The sequence below is a fragment of the Nicotiana attenuata genome, unplaced genomic scaffold, assembly GCF_001879085.1.
Source record: "Nicotiana attenuata strain UT unplaced genomic scaffold, NIATTr2, whole genome shotgun sequence".
NCBI classification, from domain to species: Eukaryota; Viridiplantae; Streptophyta; class Magnoliopsida; order Solanales; family Solanaceae; genus Nicotiana; species Nicotiana attenuata.
Genome location: NW_017673905.1, coordinates 61,294 through 73,196, shown reverse-complemented (window position 1 = coordinate 73,196; position 11,903 = coordinate 61,294).

The window sequence follows — 11,903 nt, the reverse complement described above, 5'->3', positions numbered from 1 at the left end:
AGCTACAGGTGAGGTCGAGAGATTCAAAGCAAGGCTTGTGGCAAAATGCTATAGCCAAAAGGAGGGGTTGGATTATCAGGAAACCTTTTCTACTGTAGTGAAAATAGTGACCGTTCGATCAGTTATTTCAGTTGCTGCATCTAAGAACTGGGTCATACATCAGATGGATGTTTACAATGCATTTCTGCAAGGGGATCTCAATGATGAAGTGTATATGACTATGCCTCAAGGCTTTTCTGCTACTGCAGGTAAGCAGCGGGCCTGCAAGTTGCTTAAGTCACTCTATGGGCTCAAGCAAGCCTCCAGGAAATGGAATATCAAGTTGACTTCTGCTCTTCTTTCCTCTGGTTTCACTCAAAGCCACCTCGACTATTCCTTATTTACATGATGCTTTGATGGGAAAACTGTCATCGTCTTGGTTTATGTGGACGATCTTTTGATCACTGGAGATGATGCCACACTCATTCAGGATACTAAAGATGTATTGCAGAAGAATTTTAAGATTAAAGATTTGGGTGAGCTTCGATTCTCATTGGGCATTGAGTTTGCCAGAAATCAACATGGGATTTTGATGCATCAACGGAAGTATACGTTGGAACTTATTTCTGATATGGGCTTAGCAGGTGCTAAACCTATGGCTGCACCAGTTGAACTCGGTCAGAAGTTAACAAATGCTGAGTTTGATGCACATCTAGGCTTAGAGAATGATTCACCACTTACTGATCCTGGTAGTTATCAACGATTGATTGGGAGGCTACTTTATTTGACAGTTACTCGTCCAGACATTTCCTATGCTGTCCAAACTCTTAGTCAGTTTATGCATTCTCCTAAGGCCTCACACATGGAGGCTGCTATCAGACTTGTTCGATACATCAAGAAAAATCCCGGAATGGGGATTCTTATATCCTCTGCTACTTCTTTTCAATTACAGGCCTTTTGTGATACTGATTGGGCATCATACCCTTCCACTAGACGATCTGTTACAGGTTATATGGTGAAGTTAGGGAACTCTTTGATTTCTTGGAAATCTAAGAAACAAACCACCACTCCAGGAGTTCAGCTGAGGCAGAGTATAGGAGTTTAGCTTCTGTTGTTGCGGAGATCGTGTGGCTTGTTGGTTTGTTCAAAGAGTTAGGTGTGGAGGTTCAGTTGTCTGTTCCAGTTCATTGTGACAGCAAATCTGCTATCTAGATTGTTGCCAATCCTGTGTTTCACGAACGTACTAAGCACATAGATATTGATTGTCATTTTATTCACGAGAAGATTCAACTTGTCATGATTCATCCAGTCTATTTGTCTACTACAGAGCAGCAAGCTGATATATTGACAAAAAGGCTTGACCTCCTTGCAACATCACTACTTGCTTTCCAAGCTAGGAATGAAAGATGTCTTCATACCTCCTAGCTTGAGGGGTGTGTGTGTGTGTGTGTGTGTGTGTGTGTGTGTGTGTGTGTGTAAAGGATATTAATTGTAGTGTTGATACTAATAGTTAACCATTGTATAGTTAACTTAAGTTAGTTAAACCATAGTTAGTAGTAAGTGTAGTTAGTTGAATATTAGTTGTATAAAGATAGTGGGACCACTACTTGTAATAGTTAGTCATCATTTTAACATAAAATGATTTCTTCTGTTCCATTGCTTTCTTCTCCCTTTCTCTTCTACAATGGCAACCGCTACTTCTTCTCAATCTCATTGAATTGAGCAAAGTTTACATCATATTCCCCGATTACTACTCCCATTTTTAATAAAACAACAACCATGTAGATAATCCGCATTGAAGTATAATTTCATTTAAATTTCAGTTTTAACAAAAAGTTGTTATATCATAGATGTTTCTTCCTTTTTAACAAAAACTTAAATCACGACTCCCATTCATTAATCGAGAAATAAAAGAAATTGAGAGATGAGAGAATATATATTTAAGATCTTGAGACAGGAGTGAGTGAAATTTTTAACTTTGCTACTATATATCATCAAGCTTCTACTACTTCTCTGCCTTGCTCTTATTCAAACAACAAATATTCTATATTCCAATACAAGTAAATTAAATCTTTTGAATTTCAATATTTTTCCCTAGAAAAGTGAAAGTAAAAGAGGGAAACATTGTATTATCTTCAAGAGAGTTCATGAACTGGTGGGCCAGTAGGAAGGCATTTACTGTTAAGACAAGCAGCCCAAGTATCAAAGCAACCAATTCCAGGAGTAGTAGAGCAGCAGGAACAATTTAAACCCATATAATTGAAGGGTACACATCCTTTAGTAGTAGAGTTACTCTTTGGAATCACAGGGATTGGACCATCTTGAGGTCTACAAGGGTCTTTTGCACCTGCCATATCATATATAATATATGAACTTGATCCGTCAATATTTGTCTCCTGATAAAATTTTATTGATTGTGTAAAACTTACAAGTATATATAACTTCAATAAATCCTTATTTATTACTAAAGGACTATTTTTCTAACATAAAATAAAAGGTAAGCGTAGAAAATGTGATATGTTTTGCACTCTTTTATGTATAGCAAATAGGAAAGTTATGAAATAAATTTAGCCTTGCAAAAGTGGTGGGCTTTTCGAAGGAATGTTGTTCCTTTTTTAGCTTCTTTTTTCCTTTTCAAAAATACCAGGAGAATCGTGTTAGTCAAGATGAGATAATATTCTTGGCCATCACAGAATCATTCAATTTAGAGACTTGACATTTTATTTTTCTTCGGGAGGAATTCAGATTTGACGAGATGTGAGAATGATGATCCATTTAAATAATAAAAATTAGGAATTAAGCTCTACCTATTCTTTTTCTCGGTGGAAGAATTTTATAATACATAAACGGATCAATGCTCATATAAACAACAAAAATTAAACAAAAAGATGCAATTGTATGTGAAAGACTCTAAATTTTCTTTTTCTTTTTAAGCATAGCAACGTCATAAACATTAAAAATGCAAAAATAAAATAAAATAGGAGACTTTTATTTTGATTCTATTCTCTATAGGGCTTTTAAATCAAATCAAAGTATACACTGACAAAGAAGTACGTCTTTGTGCAAAGTATTCTAAGCCTTACTAAAATGAACCTCAAAACAAAATATGTATACCTTCGTATAGAGCCAGAAAAGTGAAAAATACACAGCAAAGAACAAAGAAACGAAGGGCCATGTTGAAATGGTGCAGAGCGGGTTGCATATATGTGGGTGGATTTCAACCTTTTTATAGATATTTGAACTTGTTGTTTCTTCGACAATCTTGGTAATAAAATTTTTGGGAAGCTAAAGCAAATTGTGTCAATTTATGAATAATAAAATTGTTTCCATATATGCATTATAAAATTGAAAAGAAAATCACATTCACACCTTGCAACTATTCCTTTCTTCATTTGGTGTAGCAACTTGCCTACTCTGCAATCTGTCTTAACAAAATGTCACTATCATTATTGACTTTTAAAGGTTTACTAAAATTAGTTAAAAGTAACAAATGGTACATATAATCTACTATCAAAAAGTAATAAATGGTTCACATAATCTACTACCATTTTAAGGTTAATCATATATACATATAACGCATATACGAACGTACATTACTAGGCAGCGCTTGAACGAGCTAAATGTTGGGCTCAAATGCACACGTAAGTATACGAGGTCGACAACTAATAAAATAATGAGAAAGTATCATCTCACGAGGATTTATGATTAACTATCGTCCAATCTAAACTACTTATAAGTAGGGGTGGGCATTCAGTACGGTATTTAAGAATTTCGGTTTGGTATTTCGGTATTCGGTTTATCAATTGTGTATACCAAATACCATACCAAAATATTTCGGTACGGTTCGGTATTTCTTATTTTGGTTCGGTACGATTTTAGTTTAAATCAGATCTTCACTATCTCTCCCACTCCATTAACTAATGTAATCCATGTTGATCATTATGCTAACACATGGCTATGTTCTTTTTAACGCAGGATTACTATGTTCAGTGGTAGCATAATACGGCCCTTGAAAATTTTGACAATAGAAACTCTGTTATGAGTATATTACTTTCTGTATCATTTAGTTAAAAAAAATCTTCGACAATACTTCAAATGAATAGATTCATAACAAGTGGAACTAGTGGCGTGAGAATAAGACAAGTAACTATTGGGCTAAAAAATAAAAATAAAGTTGGGCTTGGACTAAATTTTTTCGGTATTTCGGTACACCGAAATATCAAAATATCAAAAACCCAATACAGTATACCGTACCGAATTACCGAAATACCAAAATTTTTATACTGAAATAAACCGAAATACCGAAAAAACCGAAACCGAAATACCAAATTAATTCAGTTCGATTCGGAATTCGGTTTTTCGGATTTTATGTCCACCTCTACTTATAAGTTAGTTGCTCAAGCGATAATAAAGTAGATGATTTTGATTTTTACTACTAAAAATTACTACGAAACTAAGAAACAAGCAAGAAATCAAGGATGCAAAGCTAGCAAACACATTCTCAGGAGAAATTTAATGAGATGAAAGTATTCCGGGTTTATGGGATTAATGTCTCTCCTATTGTGTTTTTCCAGTTGATTCTATTACTTGATGTATCTACTTTGTTGGTTAACATGGTTTATTATGCTCGCGAAATTGCTCGAGAAGTTCTTTCAACGCTTCGCTCGCCTATTCAAGCCAACCTAATACTATACATCTATAGAATCAGAATTAACAAAAATGCATGTATATCTCCTGCAAAAATAACCAAGTAAGGCAACTAGAATATGTCTATCCTAATCGCAAATTTATTCTCCGATGCCCGAATTCAAGAACTTACTCTATTCAATCTATATGTTCAAACTTTCGAGTTCAACTATAAATTCATAGATAGTATTCTATTGTTAGCTATGCTATAAATAATTAAGTGCAAGATTTAATAAATAAATTAATATGATAATTCCACCAGTATAATCAACCGTCAAACAACAATAGTCAATAACAACCCATAACCCTAGAATAATGGGGTTATTAACCACTCATGTTCATAGCAACAATCAAAGTATTATTTTTAAACATAAAGGCTATGTATACTAGATAAAAGATGAAAGAATCGGTGGAATCTGTGCTCCGTTCGTGTTTTTAAGTCTTTGTTGCCTTCAAAATATGACCAACCCCTCACTAATCACGTTTAGGGGGTATTTATAAGCTAGGGTTAGAGTCTCCACGTCCAAAATAGAGTCGAAAACTATCACGGCCCAAAATACCAGCCCGTCGTGATGGCGCCTAGCACACTTGCTAGGCAACCGGACATAACCATAAAGAGCCAAAATAATGGAATTTGTAGAAATAGCATAAGTCTGAAATTCTCAATTTAACAAAATACCGCTAATACACGTTAAATTCTCCAGAACTGGTAAATACAGAATCATGAGATACGGAAGTACAAGTCTAAAAAGACCAAATACCAATATTGTATGAAATAAAGACAACTGTACAGAAGAAAAGAGACGCCCAGACTGCGTAGGAGAATGCAGCTCTACCTCATCTCTCGATACTCAGCTCAACAAGCAACTGGCTGTTGATAACCGGTTCCAACACCTAGATCTGCACAATTAAGTGTAGAGTATAGCATGAGTACAACCGACCCAATATACACAACATCGGCGAGGTAAAAGAAGCAAGAATTATATATGATACTTGCTATAACCTATACAATTTCATCAATTTAACAAGTACAAAACAATAATTGATCAAGTATAAAGCATAGAAGGAACTATCTGTGTGTGTATATAATTATTCAAGTACTCTACGTAGTAAATGATACAGCATATAAGGGTGATATGTGATCACGCCCAACTATGACTTATAAAAAGGACTCTGCGAACGTTGTAAATATAACCCGAGTATTACGCCCAGGGTCGAATCCACAGAGAGTTAACCTATCAACCGCTATCTTCAGACCCACTAAGTCTTCAGAACCAGCTTCTCAAATATTCAAATTCTCAGTTGAGTGTTCGTTAATAACTAACTTGCAAGTAACTAAATGGCTGTAACTAAATTAAAAGGGTTGTAAACAATTATGAGAAAAAGCTAAGGCAATGATTTCCCCTATTGATGGAATCCCTTCTGTTTATGCTCATACAAATTTACCCACACATCTCTATTAATCATGAACGCTAATCTTACCGCAAATCTCTCCCGAGTAATTACAGTATCTACTATTGCACTCTCCCGAGCTACACTAGCTTACTTTATTTAGCACAATTCACTTTAGATTGCACCCAAGGCTTTGTTATTCCTAATCCCGCCTTTAAACCCGCAATTATAGATTCCTCCAATAATCTAGGAGTGGTGTTGTTCAACAATACCCTAAATATGCACTCTTTTCCAAGTTATGCACACTAAATAGGCACAGCTAATTGAGGATCCTGTCAATTAACTACAACGAACACGAAGTTGAACAAATAAAGATTAAACTCGCAATTTGTATTCACATAAACAAGAAGTTCATCACCCAATAGGTTCCATCAAAGCCTTAGACAAGGAATTTAGCTACTCATGGCTATGGGAAAGTAAACTAAGCTTGAATTCATCATAAAATCAAAAGAAAAGAAGAAAGATGTTTAGAGTATTTTCTCACAATGTTTTTCCTTGCTAAGAAACCTAAAAAATCAATACATGCCTCTCTTGGGCGAAGTCTAATGTTTTAAATAGGGTTTAGGTCTAAAAATCCCGTAATTGACACTTTGGTCCCTGAAGTTTACTGCGCCTGCCGCGGTTCTGCCGCGGTCGCGGTAGAACCGCGGCCAAACACCCTCGCGGAATCTCAATCTTCTGCAGCTGCTTCCCACCGCGGTTCTGCCGCGGTCGCAGAGGAACCGCGGTGGATCCAGTTCTCTGAATCTTCGGCCTGTTTTTGCACGGGTCACTTGGGGAATTTCACAGTTGGCCTCTTTTTCATCACTTTTGACTCCAAAACTGCTCCTTAGCCTTCTTTATACATATATCACCTACAAATCATGAAAAGCACTAATAAGAGCATTTTGTCATCACTTTTAGCATTAAAACTACACAAGAAGGTGATTATTTAAGGTGTGATTATAGTCAAACTCACCTATTATCAACACCCCACACTTAAATCTTTGCTCGTCCTCGAGCAACTAAACCACACTTCTAGGCCTAACTGCTCAATGCATTGCCCCAATTTATGTCACACCTGCTATTATCAATGATCGACCCAAGCAGTGCACAATCATATCTCAAATGCAGACTCTCATGCCAAGACACACTTGTGCTTACTCTAATTACTCTAACAGAAGTGAAGACTCACTTTTTCTTCCTGAGTCACATGCCCTCACATAAACAAAATCTGAGAGAAGTTCCACACACATAAAATTCAACAATAAGGAACCATATATAGAAAGAATTCACTCACTCTCATCAAAGAGCATTCACATGCCACACAGACACGCCATAAGCTTGCCCCTAGTGTAATACTCTACTAATCGAGCCATTCAGTCAAAGATCAAGAGGTCTTTATAGGTTGTAATGTAGGCTAAGGGACGGGTAGGATATATTTGGATATAGTGACTAACCTTCCTAAGCACTTTTAATACACACTTCTTTTTATTTTACCTTTATGCTCAACCCAATCATTACTCCACATTTTGTTTCACTTGTGACCCCCACTTTTCGTTAGGTACAACTGGTTGCTTCTTTTTTTTTCTTTTCTTTTCTTTTTTTTTTTTTTTGGTTTATTGTACACTGCCAGTTCACCAACCAGAACCTTCATTCTTGATTCCCCTTTTCTCTTTTTTTTTGTTTTTTTTTTAGTTCTCTCCCACCCCACACTTTGACTTTTGTATATTCTTTAGTGATTAAGTGCTTCTAGGAGGTAAGGGTTCAAACAATGAGCTTATTCAAATACAACGATTTAGATTATTATAGGGTTATCAAAGAACAGGCTTCAGGCTCAAAGGGGTTAACTATGGTAGTATGCACAGGTGGATTCTCAAGTATAAAGGGTTGCACAAAGAAATGCCTCAATCATCTCTAAGACCAAACGACTTCTATTTCGCTTTGCAAACACAGGGCAAATTCTAGGTATCATATGCAGGCATAGGATGCAAGTTACAACTCACACACACTTAGCATGTAACTCATTCCGAATCAGTTCATCAACACAATCATACGAGTGTTCAAGCCAGACAAGATGTGCAAAATCAAGACATATATTATGAGTCCACAAACAAGCTTAGACGTTACACCCTTAGTTCGTTTTCTTTGCAAGTGTGCACATTTGGGGTTACATTCTGACCTTCACCCATTTAATCCTAAAACTATAAAAGAAAAATCTACCAAACCCGGTTCAAGAAAAACCCTTGGAAAAGAACCGTGGTCAAAAGAAAAACCAAGGGGGAGGTACTACACTACCTAAAAGAAGAAAATAAAATAAAAAAAATTCTACATGGACTACTTCCCTCAAGAGTACTGTCCACATAGTCCGTCATCAGGAAGAGTCCTCTACAAGTTTTTTTTTTCTTTTTTTTTTTTATATCTGACTTTGACCTTCAAGAGACCCGTCAACAAGTGTCCGTCGTTGGGCCAAGTCAGCTACTCCCCACCCCACACTTAAAATCATGGCATGTCCCCGTGTCATATCAATACAGTAAAGAACAGAAGAGTGAGAAGACTTCCCTGAGACTCAATCCGAGTCGGAGACGGTGCTGGGGTCTACATGGCAGGCCCTCCCCAATGCGCGTAGCCAAGCCATAAACCGGCTCTCAGATCTAGCCTGCCTCTGTGACATGGCGTCCATCCGTGTGTGTAGACCATCCACCGAGGTGCGGAGATCCGCGACCTCTTCCTCCAAGGAGCGCAGCATAGGCCAGGAGGACTGTGGGCGTGATAGGTCTGCTCCAGAATGGGGGCGCCGAGAGGGCCCGGCACTGTCAACAGACCTCCTGGACGGTGCAACAGGGACCGGATCATCCTCCTCATCATCAATCTCAATTGTAGTGCGGGTGCCCCTGCCCACTCTGATGCTAGAAGCTTTGAAAGCTGCTTTGGGAGGCAAATCGCCATCAGCAGGGTTGGTAGGGGTGTTTCTCATCAAGCACAATGTGGTCACCAAGGAAGGGAAATAGAATCCCTTTGTCAGCAGCGGGCCCCGTAAGACCATTTCATCTCCAATTACCCGTGCCGCATCAAAATCCTTCCCTGTCACAAAGCACCAAGTCAACAGTGCTCTATTGAAGTTCACGTCCGTGGTATTGCTAGAAGGCAGGAACCTGCTACAGATAACAGTCAACCAACACTTGGCCAGGTGAGTGAAGGAGTTAGAGTTGAGGGTTATTTGGTCACGTATCCATATGGGCTGCCCCCCTGTGCAAAGTACATCCGTCATCACCTCCCATGTCACCCCGAGCCTGTCATGGTAATAATCGACATCACTGGTGAACGGAGGCAGCCGCAACACCCGGCGAATTGTTTGAATTTGAGCACTGACCACCATACCCCGAACAATCACCTCCCTACCCAAATTCAAAGGGCAGTTGGCATAAAATTCACGAACCAGCATCTTGTTAACTGGTGCAGGGTCAGCAAATAGGAACTCCATTTCTCGCCTCCGTATCTCTTCATACATCTCCACTTTTTCGGCTCGGAGGGCTGCCCGATCAATCGGGATTTCATGGATAAAAGTTTTGGTAGCCTTGGCGTTGAAGTCGTCCTCTGCCAGTTCCGATTGGAATCTGGACTCATCATATGCAGGTCGTTGGGATGTGCCTCCAGAGCGCTTTTGCCTTTTGGGGGCCATTGATCCTGCAAATAATCAAACAAACCATCAACAAATGCCCTAGCTAGTGCCAATAAGGTGGTTACTTAGACTTCACCACCTAATGACACCAAATATAGCTCCTGACTTCTCTCATAACAACCCCCACAATAGCTCCATAATTTTCTTACCACGTCCGGTATAATACACCCCACACTTATTCCATTCAATGGTACCCATGACATACAACACCACTATATAACAAACACCACTCTACAACAAATATCACCATACCAACAAAAACCATGCTACAACAAATATCACCATACCAACAATCAACTACACAACAAGAACCATCAACTACAACATCCCAAACCTAGGTTGGCTTAAACACCCCAAAAATATACAACTTAGTGCCACAATTTTTTTTTTCCGGCCAACACATGACCCAATCCATACTACACCACAAAAATCTAATTTTAGGCCTCCAAACCACCAAAACAACTTCACAATTAATTAACAATGGAGACCCAATTAATTTAGCACCAAACAACCTCATCAACATCAACTACAACAACTACAACAATGGCAAACATAAAAGAAAGCAAACAAAATTAAAAAAAAATGCAAATTAATACACGAATCCTAACTAGGGTTTAACTAAAATTGCTAATCTAACAATTACACTACTTATAAGAGAAAGAAATAGAGAGGGAGAAGATTAATTTACTTGAGGTGAAGAGGGAGAGAAAATGGGGGTGTGTTAATGGAGGTTGGAGAGGATAAGGGTGGAGAATGGAGGTTTGGGGAAGAAGAAGAAGAAGATATTTTGAGAAAAAGAGAGAGAAAAAGGAAAGGGATGGGGGTTGGGATGGAAATAATGAGGGAAAATAGGAAGGGGGTGGGTTTTGTATAAAAGAATAAAGAAAAAGAAAAAAAATAAAAAAAAACGTACTTACCTGGCCGCTACTGCATCTGCCGCGGTTCTGCCGCGGTCGCGGTAGAACCGCGGAAGTGAGTTTCTGCGAGGCCCTTTGACCGCGGTTTCACCGCGGTCGCGGTGGAACTGCGGTCGCGGTGGAACCGCGGTCGAAGCCCCTCTCTGATTCTAACGCCCATTTTTTTTTTTTTTAACTAGATTACAAAGGTTACAATTACAACAATGTCATGGGTTGCCTCCCACGTAGCGTCTGATTTAACATCGCGGCACGACTCATGTGAGCGAAATTAAGGTTCGCTCGACCTCTGGGGTTCATTCAAATGCAGCTCGGTCATCTCCTTAGGCTCGTTCATGCCCACATACAATTTCAACCGCTGACCATTGAATCTAAATGTACGAGAGTTATCTTCAGTAGAAACTTCCACAGCTCCGGAAGGAAACACTTCAACCACGCGAAATGGTCCAGACCACCTTGACTTTAGCTTTCCTGGGAATAACCGCAGTCTTGAGTTATAAAGTAGTACCTTGTCTCCCGGTTTGAAATTTCGTACAATGATGTTCTGATCGTGAAGCCTCTTCATTCTCTCTTTATATAGCCTTGTGCTCTCAAAAGCAAGATACCGGAACTCCTCTAGCTCATGTAATTCCGTGACTCTTGACGTGCCCGCAACTTCTAAGTCTAAATTCAGCTGTTTCAGTGCCCACCACGCTTTATGTTCCAGTTCTACAGGTAGGTGACAAGCCTTCCCAAACACCAACTTATATGGTGACATCCCAATTGGTGTCTTGAATGCTGTCCTGTAAGCCCATAGCGCATCATCCAGCTTCCTTGACCAGTCAGTTCTTGTAGCATTTACAGTTTTTGTCAATACGCTCTTGATCTCTCTGTTGGACACCTCAACCTGTCCACTGGTCTGTGGGTGGTACGGAGTAGCCACCTTGTGGCGCACATCATATTTAGCCAACAACTTCTCGAAGGCCCGGTTACAGAAATGAGTTCCTCCATCGCTGATAATTGCACGTGGTGTCCCAAAGCGGTTGAATATGTTCTTCTTTAGAAACCCGACTACCACCTTGGCATCATTGGTTGGTAATGCAGCAGCTTCCACCCACTTGGACACGTAATCTACAGCAACAAGAATGTATTTATTGCCATAGGAGCTGACGAAGGGACCCATGAAATCTATCCCCCAAACATCAAACACTTCCACTTCTTGAACCGGGTTC